We start from the raw sequence: 15293 nt of genomic DNA on the forward strand, positions 1-15293 counted from the left end.
TCCCATTGATATTGTGACCATGTTATGTGAACATTGGATAAGAACATCTTAAGTTAAATAGTCACTGTCGTTTTTTGCAATTTTGTGTAATTCAAGGGCCATAACTCTTGAGATACTAATCGGAACTGGTTGCTTATCAAGTTTGATTTAGATTTTAAACAGAAACACATTCTGTATAAGTTATGTTAAGTTCTGACAAAAATTACTCTAGTTATCAAGCAGACACTGTCAACTTTGAGCAATTCAAGGGCCATAACTCTAAAGATACTGCACTGAACTGGCTGGTTATCAAACTTGGCCAAGATTTCATAGTAATACATCTTCTGTCTAAGTATGGTTGACATCAAAGAAAAATTACTCTAGATCTCATAGAGATACACACTTTGTATAACTTCAGTTAGTTATAGAGAGGGCACAGATTTTTTCCACCCACCCGCCTGTTAAAGGTGAAAACTTTTTCAAACAGGCGTATAAAGTGCTTTGGAGCTGAAACAAGGTAGCTAAATAAATCTGCTATGATATACATGTATCATGTAATATAATATATATGAGCGGCGCCAAGAGAAAACCAACATAGTGCATTTGCGACCATGCAGATGCGCAGCTGGTCTGGATCCATGCTGGTCGCAAACGCACTATGTTGGTTTTCTCATGGCACAGCTCATATATGATTTGGCATTACCAGCATCTTAGAAATACTTGCGCGACTTGGATCAATCCCTGTCTATTGAAGTCTTTACTGAGAAAAGCGAAGTTAAGCAAATAAATGGACTTACCAAAAAAAAATTCAAGGATTTGACAAATAGAAATGCACTTATTTGACCTGTAATTCAATCAGTAGAACAGGAGGGTGAAACTGTGAACTCAGAATTTCAGATTGCATTGCTAAAAGCCAGAAGGTGAAAAATTGTGAAAAATAAGAAATTTTTAGAGTACTGTCATTTTAGTACACAACATATTCTTTTCTCCATGAAGGCGGCACTAACAGAAGTATGCGAAAAGTGACTTTTATATGTTTAAAAGCCAAACCTGTTATATTCACAGCTGTATTATATAGCACAAAAATATATAAAACATACCTCTGTGGTATACTTAAAGGCAACTCAAGACTGATTACTGTCTGAGTAGAGCAATATCTAAACAATATCCAGCTGTATTGTGGAATAAGTATTGCAAAACTGTCTAATATCAATACCCCTTATTTCAGGCCTAAAAATGTATGACAACCACTTCGGGGACTCTTTTACTTTAAATTGTTTCTATGATGTCAACTCAAAAGAAAGGGAATCCAGTAATGAAGATTATACATAGTCTTGCAAGTTTTACCTCCCTTGAAAATACTGTCTCACTGACAGAAAAATCTTAATACTGGAGGTGGATGTTATGCTACAGGTGGAAATATAAAGTGAAATTTAGAAGTATGCCATCAAACTTTAAACAGGTCTTTTCAGCTCATCTGATTTTTTGAAAAAAAAAAAGATGAGTTATTGTCATCACTTGATCGGCGTCAGCGTCTGCGTCGGCGTATGCGTTGTCTGTTTAGGTCAGCTTTTCTCCTAAACTATCAAAGCTATTGCTTTGAAACTTGCAACTCTTGTTCACCATCATAAGCTGACCCTGTACAGCAAGAAACATAACTCCATCCTGCTTTTTGCAAGATTTATGGCCCCTTTTGTACTTAGAAAATATCAGATTTCTTGGTTAAGTTTTATGTTTAGGTCAACTTTTCTCCTAAACTATCAAAGCTATTGCTTTGAAACTTACAACACTTGTTCACCATCAATAGCTGACCCTGTACATCAAGAAACATAACTCCATCCCGCTTTTATCAAGAATTATTGCCCCTTTTGGACTTAGAAAATCAGTTTTCTTGGTTGAGTAATATGTTTAAGTCAGCTTTTCTAATAAACTATCAAAGCTATTGCTTTAAAACTTGCAACACTTGTTCACCATCATAAGCTGACCATGTACAGCAAGAAACATAACTCTGTCCTGCTTTTTGCAAGACTTATGGCCCCTTTTGGACTTAGAAAATATCAGATTTACTGGTAAAGTTTTATGTTTAGGTCAGCTTTTCTCCTAAACTATTCAAGCTATTGCTTTGGAACTTGCAACAGTTGTTCACCATCAGAAGCTGACTATGTACATCAAGAAACATAATTCCATCCTGCTTTTTGCAAGAATTATGGCCCTTTTTGGACTTAGAAAATCATGGGTAGGACAATTTTTCTATTATACAAAAAAAAAAAAAAAATCAGATAAGCGTCAGCACCCGCAAGGCGGTGCTCTTGTTTTTACATAATTTGACCCTAAAGACCTTGAACTTTGGGTACCTGACCTTAACCCAAATGATGCCTGCCCTTAACCAATACTTATTCTTCCACAAGTTATAGCATAGCAAAAGTTCCTTCTAGGGCACATCTATATAAGTAAAATTATGGTTGCAATGTCTGTTTTAAATATTGGTTATCAGTGTGTGGAACCCCAGGATTGGACGCAATGACAAGACCATTCTATCTTATTCACATATACTTTCACTCAATTTTTTTCTGTTTAACATCCTAATGTAGTGATTTGATGCGCTAACAGTCTACGTCCTCGTACACAACAAACTTAGTGGTCACTGATCAAGTAATTCATGGCTATAATTTAGTAGTACCTTTCCTAAATCTCGTGAATGAGACATCTGGTCATTCGAAGCGTGAATTTGTTGCGCACAACGAGAGGGTCGCAATGGGGTTTGTTTTCACATATTGATCATGCATTCCAAGGTAATGACGTATGTTAACCTTTGTGATACATAAGATGTTTGGCATGTTTCAACAATGCCACTTTTCCATCCTCAGGTTTAGTAATATGTAATCCATGGAGCGTGATCAGACAGAGAGTCGCCTCAATTAGGAAAGAATAATTTTAACGTCCTAGGTTATTTCTAAGGTCACTGAGTTTGATTGGCCAGCTTGTAATTACAACAGTTTGCAAGGTCAACTGCTCAGCCAAGTGTGACTTACCAATTCTAAGTGTTCCTTCTCAATTATAAATACCATTACAATATCTCATGATAGTGACTTTGATCTTTGAAATACCTGAACCTTCACCAAAAATTGTCAGCATCACACCATGACCAAACCTAATGCTAGATTTGATAAAAGGGTCAGTTGTTAAGAAAATATAGTAAAACTGCAAAATCTCCCAATAAAAAATAAGCCAACAGTACTATTTGAATATCAGTATTTGTAAAAAAAAATTTCAAACAAAATACAACAAAAACTGTGAAAATAGTTCGATTTACTTTGCTATTTATTTAAAAATTAATATGATATTGAAAGAACTTACAAAATCTGACATTATTTCATATGTAAGAAAGATAATCCAGTAGAAGTGATAACAAACAGTCCTGTAAGTTTTACTTCCCTTTGATAATATTATTCCGCCCGAGACAAGACGATGAGTTTCCATATTATACACGTACTGAATGATTGGTTGGTAAATAGTCAAAACTATTGCCTGAGGCCCAAAGGATTGAGAGTTAATAGTTCTAACTACTGACTGGCAAGGCATTCAGTAAGTGTTTTATTACATGAAATATTACAAATGAATGTCAAAGTTGTTTAAAATATAGACCGATTAATATGAGATGTTGGTGTTTGACATTATTTAAATGAGTCAACATATTAAAAAGTTCATTAACTTCATCATTAACTCTTTCAATTCAATTTGGACTAAAGAATATATATAACTGGCCTAGGATTCAGTCAAAAATCAAAAGCCTGAAAATCTACATTCTAAATGTAAAGCCCGAAATGTCCTTTTTCAATTGAATTATTTAGTGCAATTCTGGCAGCCAAAAGCCCAAAATCAGGACCAGTCCTGAAAATCATAGGCCTAATATAAATTATACAATGATAATGACAGATGTAGAGAATCTAGGTTCGCATATAGTAGAACTATTATAAATTTTACATCAAGAAAGCACTTGTTCCTTCAAGCAATAATCCCCTGCAGACCTCGTATATATCTTGAAACACCAATGTAACAATATTTTTATATTTTGCTGGGTTTAACATCGCACCGACACAATTATAAGTCATATGGCGACTTTCCAGCTTTGATGGTGGAGGAAGACCCCAGGTGCCCCTCCGTGCATTATTTCATCATGAGCAGGCACCTGGGTAGAACCACCCCGTAAGCCAACTGGATGGCTTCCTCCCAATGTAACAACATTTGTTTACTAAACATATAAACAGCCCATGATGGCATGTCAGAGGCAACTGGGTATGCTGTGACCTTGACCCTCAACTAATGATCTCAAAAGTAACCGGACTAATCTACAGACTATTGGCAATCATCCTACAAAGTTTGAATGCCACAGGTCCAGAGACTGGTTAGAAATCATTTTAAACCTTTGACATCTTAAGTACTGACCCTAAAAACAATAGTGGTCATCTCCTATCCTTTGAAGTCTTACAGCCCTAGTAATCCAGATGACCTGTTCTCAGTTTCAAGGTAACTCTGAGCACGACCTTTGACACACTGACTCACATATTACTAGAGAACATCTTCTAACCACAGGCAACTGTCACATGAAATTGGGCAGCCATAGGTTCAAGCGTTTTCCAGTTATTGTGCAGAATCAATCTAAAGCTCAATCTGGCCTTTGACCTATTTACCAAAGACATTTCAGGGTCATCTATGATCACAGGCAATCATCAAATGAAGTTTGCATGTTTTGGGTGGAAACCATTTGCAGTCTTGAGGTAACCGAGACCTACCCGTTTGGCCTAATGATCCCTAAAACCATACCAGTCATCTACTAACCACTGGCAATATTCCTATGAAGTTAAAACAATGAAGGCACACACTTTCTTTAGTCATTGTGCAGAAACTGCTTACAGTCTTGTGTTCAGTATGACCTTGACCTTTGACCTACTGACTCCTAAAATATTAAAAGTCATCTTATAATATTTGAAGGCAGTAGGCCAAAGGGTTTAGGTTATTGAAATGAAACCATTTTCAGTCTCAAGGTCATTGCAACCTTGACTAATAGTAATTCAAACTTTAAAGAATGCTGTTCGTAATACATACTTTTCAAATCATTTTCTTTGTTCTTCTCTTCTACCTTCTGTCCATCTTTCAAAATTTACTCTGTCTTCTCAGACAACTGAAAAAGTAAAATATAGCCATACTATTATTAATATAGCACAGTATGATATTCACACAGCAAAAATATAGCTATATTATTTTGAATATAGCACAAATATAGCCATACTGTAATTAACAGAGCACAAATCTTGCAATATTGTTATATCTGTAGCACAAATATTACCATATTGTAATCCCATAACACAAATATAGTCATACTGTAATTCATATTGCACAAATATAGCCATATTGTAATTTACTAAGCACAAATATAGCCATATTGTAATTTACATAGCACATATATAACCATATTGTAATTTACATAACACAAATATAGCCAGAGAGTAATTTACAAAGCACAATATTAATATAGCCATATTGTAATTTACATATCATAAATGTAGCCAGATTGTAATTTACATGGGACAAATATAGCCATACTGTAAATTACATTGCACAATTATAGCCACATTATAATTTACATTGCACAAATATAGCCACATTTATAATTTACATAGCACAATATAACATTTATTGTAATTTACAAAGCACAAATATAGCCATACTGTAATTTACAAAGCACAAATATAGCCATACTGTAATTTACAAAGCACAAATATAGCCATACTGTAATTTACAAAGCACAAATATAGCCATATTCTAATTTACATAGCACATATATTGCCATATTGTAATTTACATGGCACATATAGTATAGTCATATTGTAAATTACATAGCACAAACATATTGTTATTTACATTCAACAAATATATTGTAATTTACATAGCACAAACATATTGTAATTTACATAGCACATAATTATGTAGTCGATCATACTGTTATTTATATAGCACAAATATAGCCATATTATAGTTACTGTAACACAAATATAGCCATATTATAGTTACTGTAACACAAATATAGCCATACTATAGTTACTGTAACACAAATATAGCCATACTATAGTTACTGTAACACAAATATAGCCATACTATAGTTACTGTAACACAAATATAGCCATAACGCAATTCTCATAGTATAAATATTGCTGTATCATCATTCGCATAGTAATGATATTTTCATGTTAGGCCAAGCTGTCTATTGTTGTACCAAAAACACTGAAGTCAGAGCTCATAGTCTTCATTTCATTACATAAACATGAGGTTTGAAGGCTGGGAGAAACTTACAATAATTTTAGTGTCATTCCTGACTGATGTAGTTCATGTGGATTTTTTTTTCTATAAAGTGTACAGATCTATGTTTGATTTTACAAGTGAGGCATCAGATTTCTAAAACAAAATCATTACTTAATTAACAAGGCAGTTTGAAAGACAGCTAAATCCCCCGCCACTGCTGATAGTGAAAGGATAAAACCTTTGATTTTAGCTGTGACCTTGACCTTGAACTGACATAGCTGACTCATGAATTCTGCACAATGTCTTGATGAGGTGATCATTTGACCAAAGTTTCATGAAAATCCTTCAAGGGGTTTAGGAGATACAGAGCTGAAACCTTTGACCTTCAGTTGTGACCTTGACCTTTAGTTGACATGGCTGACTCATGAGTTCTTGATGAGGTGATCATTTGACCCAAGTTTGATGAAAATCCTTCAAGGGGTTAAGGAGATACAGAGTGGACACCAAATGGAAGGCTCAAACCTTCGACCCTTAGTTGTGACCTTGACCTTGAGCTGGCATGGTTGACTCATAATTTCTGCACATCGTTCTGATGAGGTAATCATTTGACCAAAGTTTTATAAAATTCCTTCAAGGGGTTTAGGAGATATAGAGTGGACACGAAATGGAAGGCTCAAACCTTTGACCTTCAGTTGTGACCTTGACCTTGAGCCGACATGGCTGACTCATAAGTTCTGCACATCGCCTTGATGAGGTGATCGTTTGACCCAAGTTTGATGAAAATCCTTCAAGGGGTTTAGGAGATACAGAGCGGACACAAAATGGAAGGTTCAAACCTTTGACCCTAAGTTGTGACTTTGACCTTGAGCCGGCATGACTGATTCATGGGTTCTGCACATCGTCTTGATGAGGTGATCATTTGACCCAAGTTTTATAAAATTCCTTCAAGGGGTTTAAGAGATATAGAGCGGACACAAAATGGAAGGCTCAAACCTTTGACCTTGAGTTGTGACCTTGACCTTGAGCCGGCATGGCTGACTCATGGGTTCTGCACATCGTCTTGATGAGGTGATCATTTGACCCAAGTTTTATAAAATTCCTTCAAGAGCTTTAGGAGATATAGAGTGGACACAAAATGGCAGGCTCAAACCTTTGACCTTGAGTTGTGACCTTGACCTTGAACCGACAAGGCTGACTCATGGGTTCTGCACATCGTCTTGATGAGGTGATCATTTGACCCAAGTTTCATGAAAATCCTTCATGGGGTTTAGGAGATATGGACCGGACACGATTTTGTTACGGACGGAAGGACGGACGGACAGAAGGACAGACGCAGACCATTCCTATAATCCCTCCACCACGGCGGGGGATTAATAAAAGCCTGATCTGTAACTGGGTAAGTATGAACATTTATTCCTAATGTAATAAAAACATATTCATTTCAGACTAAATACTGCATTATTTATTTAACATTTGATAAGTACATCATATTTCATTCCCTTTTAAACAAGTACATAGTATTCATTCCCCATTTAATAAATACATCATAATTATTCATTATTTCCCATTAAATCCTGCATATTCATTCCCCATTAAATACTGCATACTTATTCCCCATTAGACACATAAAATGTGCAAGCTGAAATAGACTTTAAGTACATATAAATAATTCACAGCCAATTAAGCCAGACAGAAATGAAAAACCAAACTAAAATGAAGATTAATGTGTTATTTTGATACAATCTTATAATTGCTTTCCCTGAAATAAGCATCTTTATATTCAATAATTAACCTTTATAAGTTTCACTGTAGGTGGAAGACAATTCCCCATAATGTTCTCCTGCGGAGTATATCACTTAAAAGCAGGAATTACTAATCTCCTTAAGGCATGGGAATCTTCTATCCAATTCCACACAATCAATCAATGAAGACAGAGAATAGGCATTAAAATATCTAAAACAGCTTGTGTTATTTGTAAGAAATGATTCTGTCTACCTCCTATATTGATCAGGACTAGATCAACTTTCTTCTTTTATACAATAATAGAAAAAATAAAAATGGAAGGAAATCCTTTACAGGATTTCTCAATGTGTTAATCAGAGTCGTCACTTCTTCGGCAAGTTGTAACGTACTTCCTACTCCAATCTCGTAAAATGTTGTTTGTGCAACAAATCTCTTTTCTGGTAATTATAAATTGGTTAATAATTAATTACAATTCTTCATTATGAGTTTTTTAAAAGTATGAAAATATTTCATGGATCAATACCATATGAAATTCCTGTCACCAAAACACAAGTCAACAAATAGTCATGCGCATTAATGTTTGTGGATATATCCTGCCATGACAGCCAGTCTAGACCACAATGCACACAACTCTGCATGCTAATCAGGGTCTATATTCTGCTTGCTGCACAGTCAATAGGTAGCTTGTAAGCAGTGAACAATACATGACAAGCCAGCAGAGACACAATCAGGGCATTTTAGCTACCCATAATCCCAATTAAGACAACTCTGCTATATATACAATTACATGTCTCCAGCAGTTTTCTCCCTTGTACATATTTTTTTCTTCAAATTTTATGATATCCAGCAGTAATAATTAATCATTCTAAAATGACTTTCTCCTACAGTGATTCCAGTTCATAAATGTAAAACCTTTGGCTTATCAGTCATGAAATCAAGAACAAAGAATTACCAACTGTGCCTCCAGATAATATGAGCCTTTTTTTCCTATATGAAAAAGAGTTTTTTCAACACCGCCCCTAATCAATAAGATAAGAATTCAAACCTATGGTAAACTGCAGACCAGTAATAACTACAAAGATTAGGCACAGCTAGAACACATTTGAAAGAAATGATGATAGATTATATATGCAAAAGTTGAAGTAGACTCGATTCTAAAATTTGAAAACCGGTGCAAAAGTCTTGTGCACAATAATTTTACTCCCCACCCCCTGCATACTGGTGTACCCCTTCACTGAAAGTACATAAAGAATTGTCTTGAGTTTTCTTACCCTTAAGCCTGCTGGCGGCAAGTGATTCTGCCTTTGCAACCAGTGCAGACCAAGATCAACATGCACTATTGTTTAAATTTTCAGTGAACACCCCTTCAAATGATAAATGGTACTGCCCAAATTGAATAAATTGGTAGAAATTTAGCAGGCTAAAGGTTAAAGACTTTTAATTTCTTGTGCTTTAGCATATTTAAAGCCAAACTGACAAAACAAAAACATTTTAATCTATAAAACTGTCAATATTAAATTTTCCTGGAAAACTGACATGAACAAACCAGATTTTAGCACCCCACAGTGTTGCATTAACGAGAATCAAAGTGATTTATCAGGCTTCTTAACAAGCTGCAGCAGATAGTAAAACATGCATCAACTCTTCTACAAACCAACCATATCAATCCTACAACCATAAGATTATTTTACATCTGTGATCCATGTAAAAATGCAGAATTATGCATGTTTTTGTCATCTGTACTAGTTTTCATTGAACAGTTCTGTATGGAAAATTCATTAAGTCATCAAACTTTCATAAATCACAAGTATTTTACTAGCGTAACAAAAATATGTGCATTTCGTAAATAATCACATCTGTAAAAGTTATAAATCAAGCAAAGCAAATTTTCGAAAACAGCAAAAACTGATATCTGTTATGAAATTAATATGCAATCAATATAGGCCAGACAAAGTTCTTCCCGAGCTGAGATGCAAGTAGCATTTTTACCATGTTTAAAGGCTCATAATGCCTTTATTTATAATGTGGATGCCACATATTTGGTTAAAGACATAATATTATAAGATATATTAATTTCGTGTCAAATCCTACTTAATTGTTTTCTAAAATAATTGTTAAAGGTCTCAATATGGATTAACATATTAGAATCTACTATGGAATGCACTATTTTTTATTACTTCCCTTTTTAGTTCCGAGTATATAAGCTGATGTGCGATATTTGAAAGTAGTGTTTTTCTAACCATGTAATTATGCACGTTGTCTATTCTGATAGCTGTTTTCAACAAAAATTTAACACCTTATGGAACTGTAACAGTCTAAATATGCCAAAACACGGTTTAAGGTAATACATTTTATTAAAACCTTGCCTGGTCAAATTCAGATCATAATGCATCCTAAATTTAACATGTTTAATGGTACAATATCAATATTTGAACACAAAGGTCAGCAATGGCTAATTGAGGTAAACCTGAATTAATTGTTAACGACCCAAACCAAGCTGGATCAATGATAGATCAATTGAACCTAATTGTTCACATAAATATCCAATAATAGAAGATAAACAGGACCAATTAGAGACATGTGGACCTGATTTACAGCATGTAGTACATACACCACAATTTCATACAGGTGTACCAGAGCAACATCTGCTACAATAGTTTCCTAGGGTCACTAATTCCCTTTAAAATGTGACTAAACTTGCAAATAAACCATTATCAATCAGATGTGTTCAACTAGATACAGTAAAAAAAAAAACAATCAGATTTGTTCACAACAGAAAAACCAACAATTTGGTTGCTTTTTTCCAGAAACAGAAAACGACATTAAATAACCAAATCATGAATGAAGAAAAACACACCTTGCATGTGAAATGCAACAAAAATAAACGCCAGTCTGCCTGTTTGATAGTATCAAAACAGCTTCTTGAAGATCCTGTGTGAAAATTAGAACATGTTTATTTGTAAACAAAGGTGTTAAATATTTTGAACATTGCCTGCAATGAGGATATGTGTTATCAGTTTGTTTGAGAAAGTTGCTGATGTTGCTGAGATAGACCCAGCAGGTGGTGACATACATGATAACATTCATGACACAACTGAGCTTTATGTTCATTCTACAAAGTCTGAAATATTTCTCCTGGTGAAAATACCAGAAATGCATCACCAGTAAGGTAACATCTTAAGGGAAAGTTGTGTTATTTCAAATCATGGTTCAACTTGTTCTGACTTGGGTTTGTAGACAGGTCTAAAGAAACTAATACAGCAAATGATTTTTGAGTTAACCAGTCAGTCAGAATGCTACAGGATTTTGTATACAATAACTGCTAGTCTGAACAAGGCTTATGTTTTGTTTCAATTTGACATTTTAATATTCTACAAAAGCTCGAAAGGCACCATAGCCAATGTTGTTCAGGCAGAATCAATTGCTGACGTAGGAAAGAGTTTGTACATATGAAAGAAGACAATTACTACTATTTGTGTGACAAACATGTCCATGTGAAAAGTGAATCCGGTCTACTATGGTTTACAATGGCTTAACTATAGCTTATATAAATTAATTATTCCATCTCAATTTAAACACGGTCAACCATGGTATGTTCAATTTCATGCATGGTTGACCACTGCCAACTTCTATATTCATATATATTCATTATAAGTTACCAATGGTCAACCACAACAGATGGTTGACAACAATAGACCAGGGTCACATACCAGCAATAAAACCCAAGAAATGTGATTTAAATGAACTGAAATATATGCCTGTATAAGAGTTCATTAAAGGACATGCATTTGGGCTGTAAATATATATAAATACATCAAACATCAAACATCAAACCTGGAAACAAGACCTAAGCTAAGCAAACAGCCTATCATACCTGTCAGTGGGATAACAATCATGAGGAAGATAGAAAAACAAAGAAGAGTTCAGGAGAAAATTATCTCTACAATGGATTGGATGATGAAACATTAGATAGACTAATGTTGCATGTACTGATTGATGCCCTAGTGATGGAAAATAAATCTGCCATAATTTATGAGCTTACTACAGGTTTTAATGAGCATAATGCTTTTCTGAACTGTCTGAACACAAGGAAGTTTGGTAGCAAAGTCATAGAGTCATAGTCCTGGTTTTCACCTTGTATGTTTGCTTATGTTGGATACTTTTCAACTCGTCTTGCATTATTGTACTAAGGTCATTAAACTGATCTGAAAAATATGATGCTTTTATCCTTCTGGTGTAAAAAAATCTTATTCCAAATAATCTTGAAATGGCTCATTCTGAATCAAAGTTAGACTGGGTCTGGAAGGCAGGTACTTATCCTTAAAATCCGAATGTCCTTTTTTGTGGACGTTAAAGTAATTTGTTCACTGCTGTGTAAAAATAAGGCTAACATTTTTGCATGAAATTTCATGGTTTTGACAAAAAAGGCAGTTTCACAGGGACATGCTGGGTTCATAGTTTTCAAACTGTAAAATCTTTCTGTGTTCATTGGGATTTTATTTCTTTATTTTTTTTTTGATCCAACCATGAAATTCATAAAAATCAAACCCCCCATGAATAATGATGATTTCACATTAATCAACAGCATCTCTCTTGATGGAATTGTTATTATAACATGGTCTGCTAGGCCTGACTCTGTCTGTTAGAACTGTCCAAATAGAAAATCTAATTTCAAACAGATTCATCAAGGTATGGTAGAGAGTCTGGAGACAGCCAGCGATTGAACAAGAGGAACTGTCAATTAGTATGAAAATTGATCAGGAATCAAAGTGTGTGCGGCCAGAACTAATCAAGATTACACATGACAGACACGTTTGTCCTAGAATGCTTTCATCTTTATGTTTTCCTTCAATATCTTGAGGATCTCTGACAGACACCCTGGAAAGAGGAATTTACCAGTATGATAATGGAATTCATTACTTCAACCCTCAATATATTTTTTTATTCAGTGTTGATCACCTTATAATGAGCTAAGGGAACTGAATAGAAATTTCATCTTGAGAAAATATACTGCAAAAATGTCTTTCTTTAGAAAAAAATCTTACTTACATGGAAGTAGCTTTAAAGCTGGTAATTCCTTTTATAATGAATAGAAATCCAATAATACAGAAGGCAATTCCAATACTAGAATCCGGTATATTTAAAGGTGTTTTCTTTTGCAAAACTTCATACAAGCCTTTCATAACATTTAAGTAAATTTATCCTTTTTTACAGGGCATTAAACTGTCTCTTACTATAATTATATAAAATTTGTCTGAAAAATTACTTACTTTAAGTGCGAGTTTCATCAACTATATGTGTTAACTTTATCATCCTTTATTCGCATAAGTGCAAGTTTAAACAAGGTAGTATGTTTATTGACTTACATACAGTAAGCTTCCAATATGCAAATATGGCAAAGAAATTAATTAAAAAAATTTCTCCTTTGTCTGAGTTTTGGAGGGAGAATGATGAAAGTACAAACAATATATAGACATTATTTTTCTACTGGGACACAGTGTTAATGATCAATATTACTGTATCGATTGACCAACAAAAAACAATTTGTATGGGTAACATGCAAATGATGATATATTGGACATTAATATCCATGTATCCTTGGTTAGTGGTCCTTGCATTCGAATAAATATGTACTTGTTCGCGTCATGCTGTTTTTGGAAGTAAAACTATTGAAATAAGTCAAATTTTTCTAAAAAAAAAACAGTACAGTGTTGAGAATTTTGAAGTCCCGGTATTTAAAAGTACAGTCTATATAGAAAATAGAAAGAGGAAAATTGGGACCAAGAAAATCATACAATTTTCAGAAATTTCCAGTTTTTAGTAATAATGTTCTCAACAGTTATAACTAATATCAAAATTTGATGGGCTGTGGTGTGTAACTGGTAACTGCATGGTGTAAAATGTTATACCGACTGTTGTCAAATTTTGTACTAAATGTAGCTAAAAAGTTCTTTGACTCAAAATTTCTGTTTCTGTGAAAGAACAATGTCAACGGATTCAAAATGATCATGTTTACTTTTTCACCATACAAAAGCCTCATACACAACTAGAACTTTAGATGTACAAAACCCTGACATAATCAAGAATTATGACTGTGCATAAAGTCTTGAAATTGTTCGAAGTATGGTGCACCAAGCCAATCTGGAAATAATCAAAGAATAAATGAACCTAAATATCCAAGATTCCTGCAAATTGATCTGCTGCAAATATCCAAGATTCTACCCCTAAGCAATTAATGTTTTTACAAACTTAATTAAAAGAAAATTTAAAATCCACAGGCACACAAAATGCCCACATTCGATGCAATTTTAACATGTTCCAAAATTATCATTTTTTTCTCAATTCTTTGTTTCTATTTTGTATAATTAAGATATAGCTGATCTGTTTTCTTTGGTAATATAAAAACAGGAGAAAATCTTTCAACGTTTTCATGCTTACGTATGCATTACGTCCTGTAGTAAAAGTGTTATTACAGGTTGGCTGTAATTGTGTGGTACGTTCACAGTCTTGCTTTCATTTTGTAATTTTGTTTTGGTGCTTTCCGGTTTCAACACACTTGAGAATCTACACGGCTACTAAACGCTAGCGCCACCACCAAATTGTGGTGCTAAGGAAAAGAGCTATCGACATTTCCGTGGTGCAGCTATCGCCCGTTTCTACTTGTAAACACGTGAGTAAAATTTATATTTTATCTTATATTTTTATTGATAGAACTTTTTTCGAAAATCGGAGAATGCAGTTCCGTGTAATAACACTTTTACTACAGGTTGGATGTAATTTCATTAAAATAATATGCAAATTGTGGTGTCAGGAGCTTTTCTCCCGAATCTGACAGTGGCATATTTTCATATCGGCCAGTATTCGAACACCATTCCGATGAACAGACACACTGTAAGAACATACCTGCGCATGCAAATGGTGTAGAAATGAATTGCACGTATTCCTATACACCAAAGAATTACGAAAAAACACAGTAAAAAGTTAAAACACGACTATTTTAGAAAGTGGTGGCGCTATCACTCAAGTGGTGGCGCTATACAGTAGTGGTGGCGCTGTTGTATATGATTAGAGGCTTATACATTCAATTTTAATATATGCAAATGTCTGTCTGCAAGCCACGGAAATTTTTACAATAATTGATGTTATCAACCTATCCCACACTATACCCAAATTACGTTACTCAACAAACTACATGTAGTAACCACTACATGATCGCAAAATAATCTACATGTATATGGATTCAGATTGTACATCTAAGCTCTATTGATTAA

At 34.3% G+C, this 15293-nt stretch overlaps 1 protein-coding gene across 13 annotated transcripts in view; it reads right to left on the reverse strand.

Annotated features, from left to right (window-relative positions):
- Positions 1–15293, reverse strand: part of LOC128555690 (receptor-type tyrosine-protein phosphatase delta-like) — a 292697-nt gene that overhangs the window by 177444 nt on the left and 99960 nt on the right. For all 13 annotated transcript variants that reach the window (XM_053538794.1, XM_053538798.1, XM_053538807.1 and 10 more), the window contains exon 3: positions 5086–5161. The gene's annotated coding sequence lies outside the window, so the exon portion shown is untranslated. The remainder of the gene's footprint in view (positions 1–5085; positions 5162–15293) is intronic.

Source organism: Mercenaria mercenaria, chromosome 3 (assembly GCF_021730395.1).
Source record: "Mercenaria mercenaria strain notata chromosome 3, MADL_Memer_1, whole genome shotgun sequence".
Lineage (NCBI taxonomy): Eukaryota > Metazoa > Mollusca > Bivalvia > Venerida > Veneridae > Mercenaria > Mercenaria mercenaria.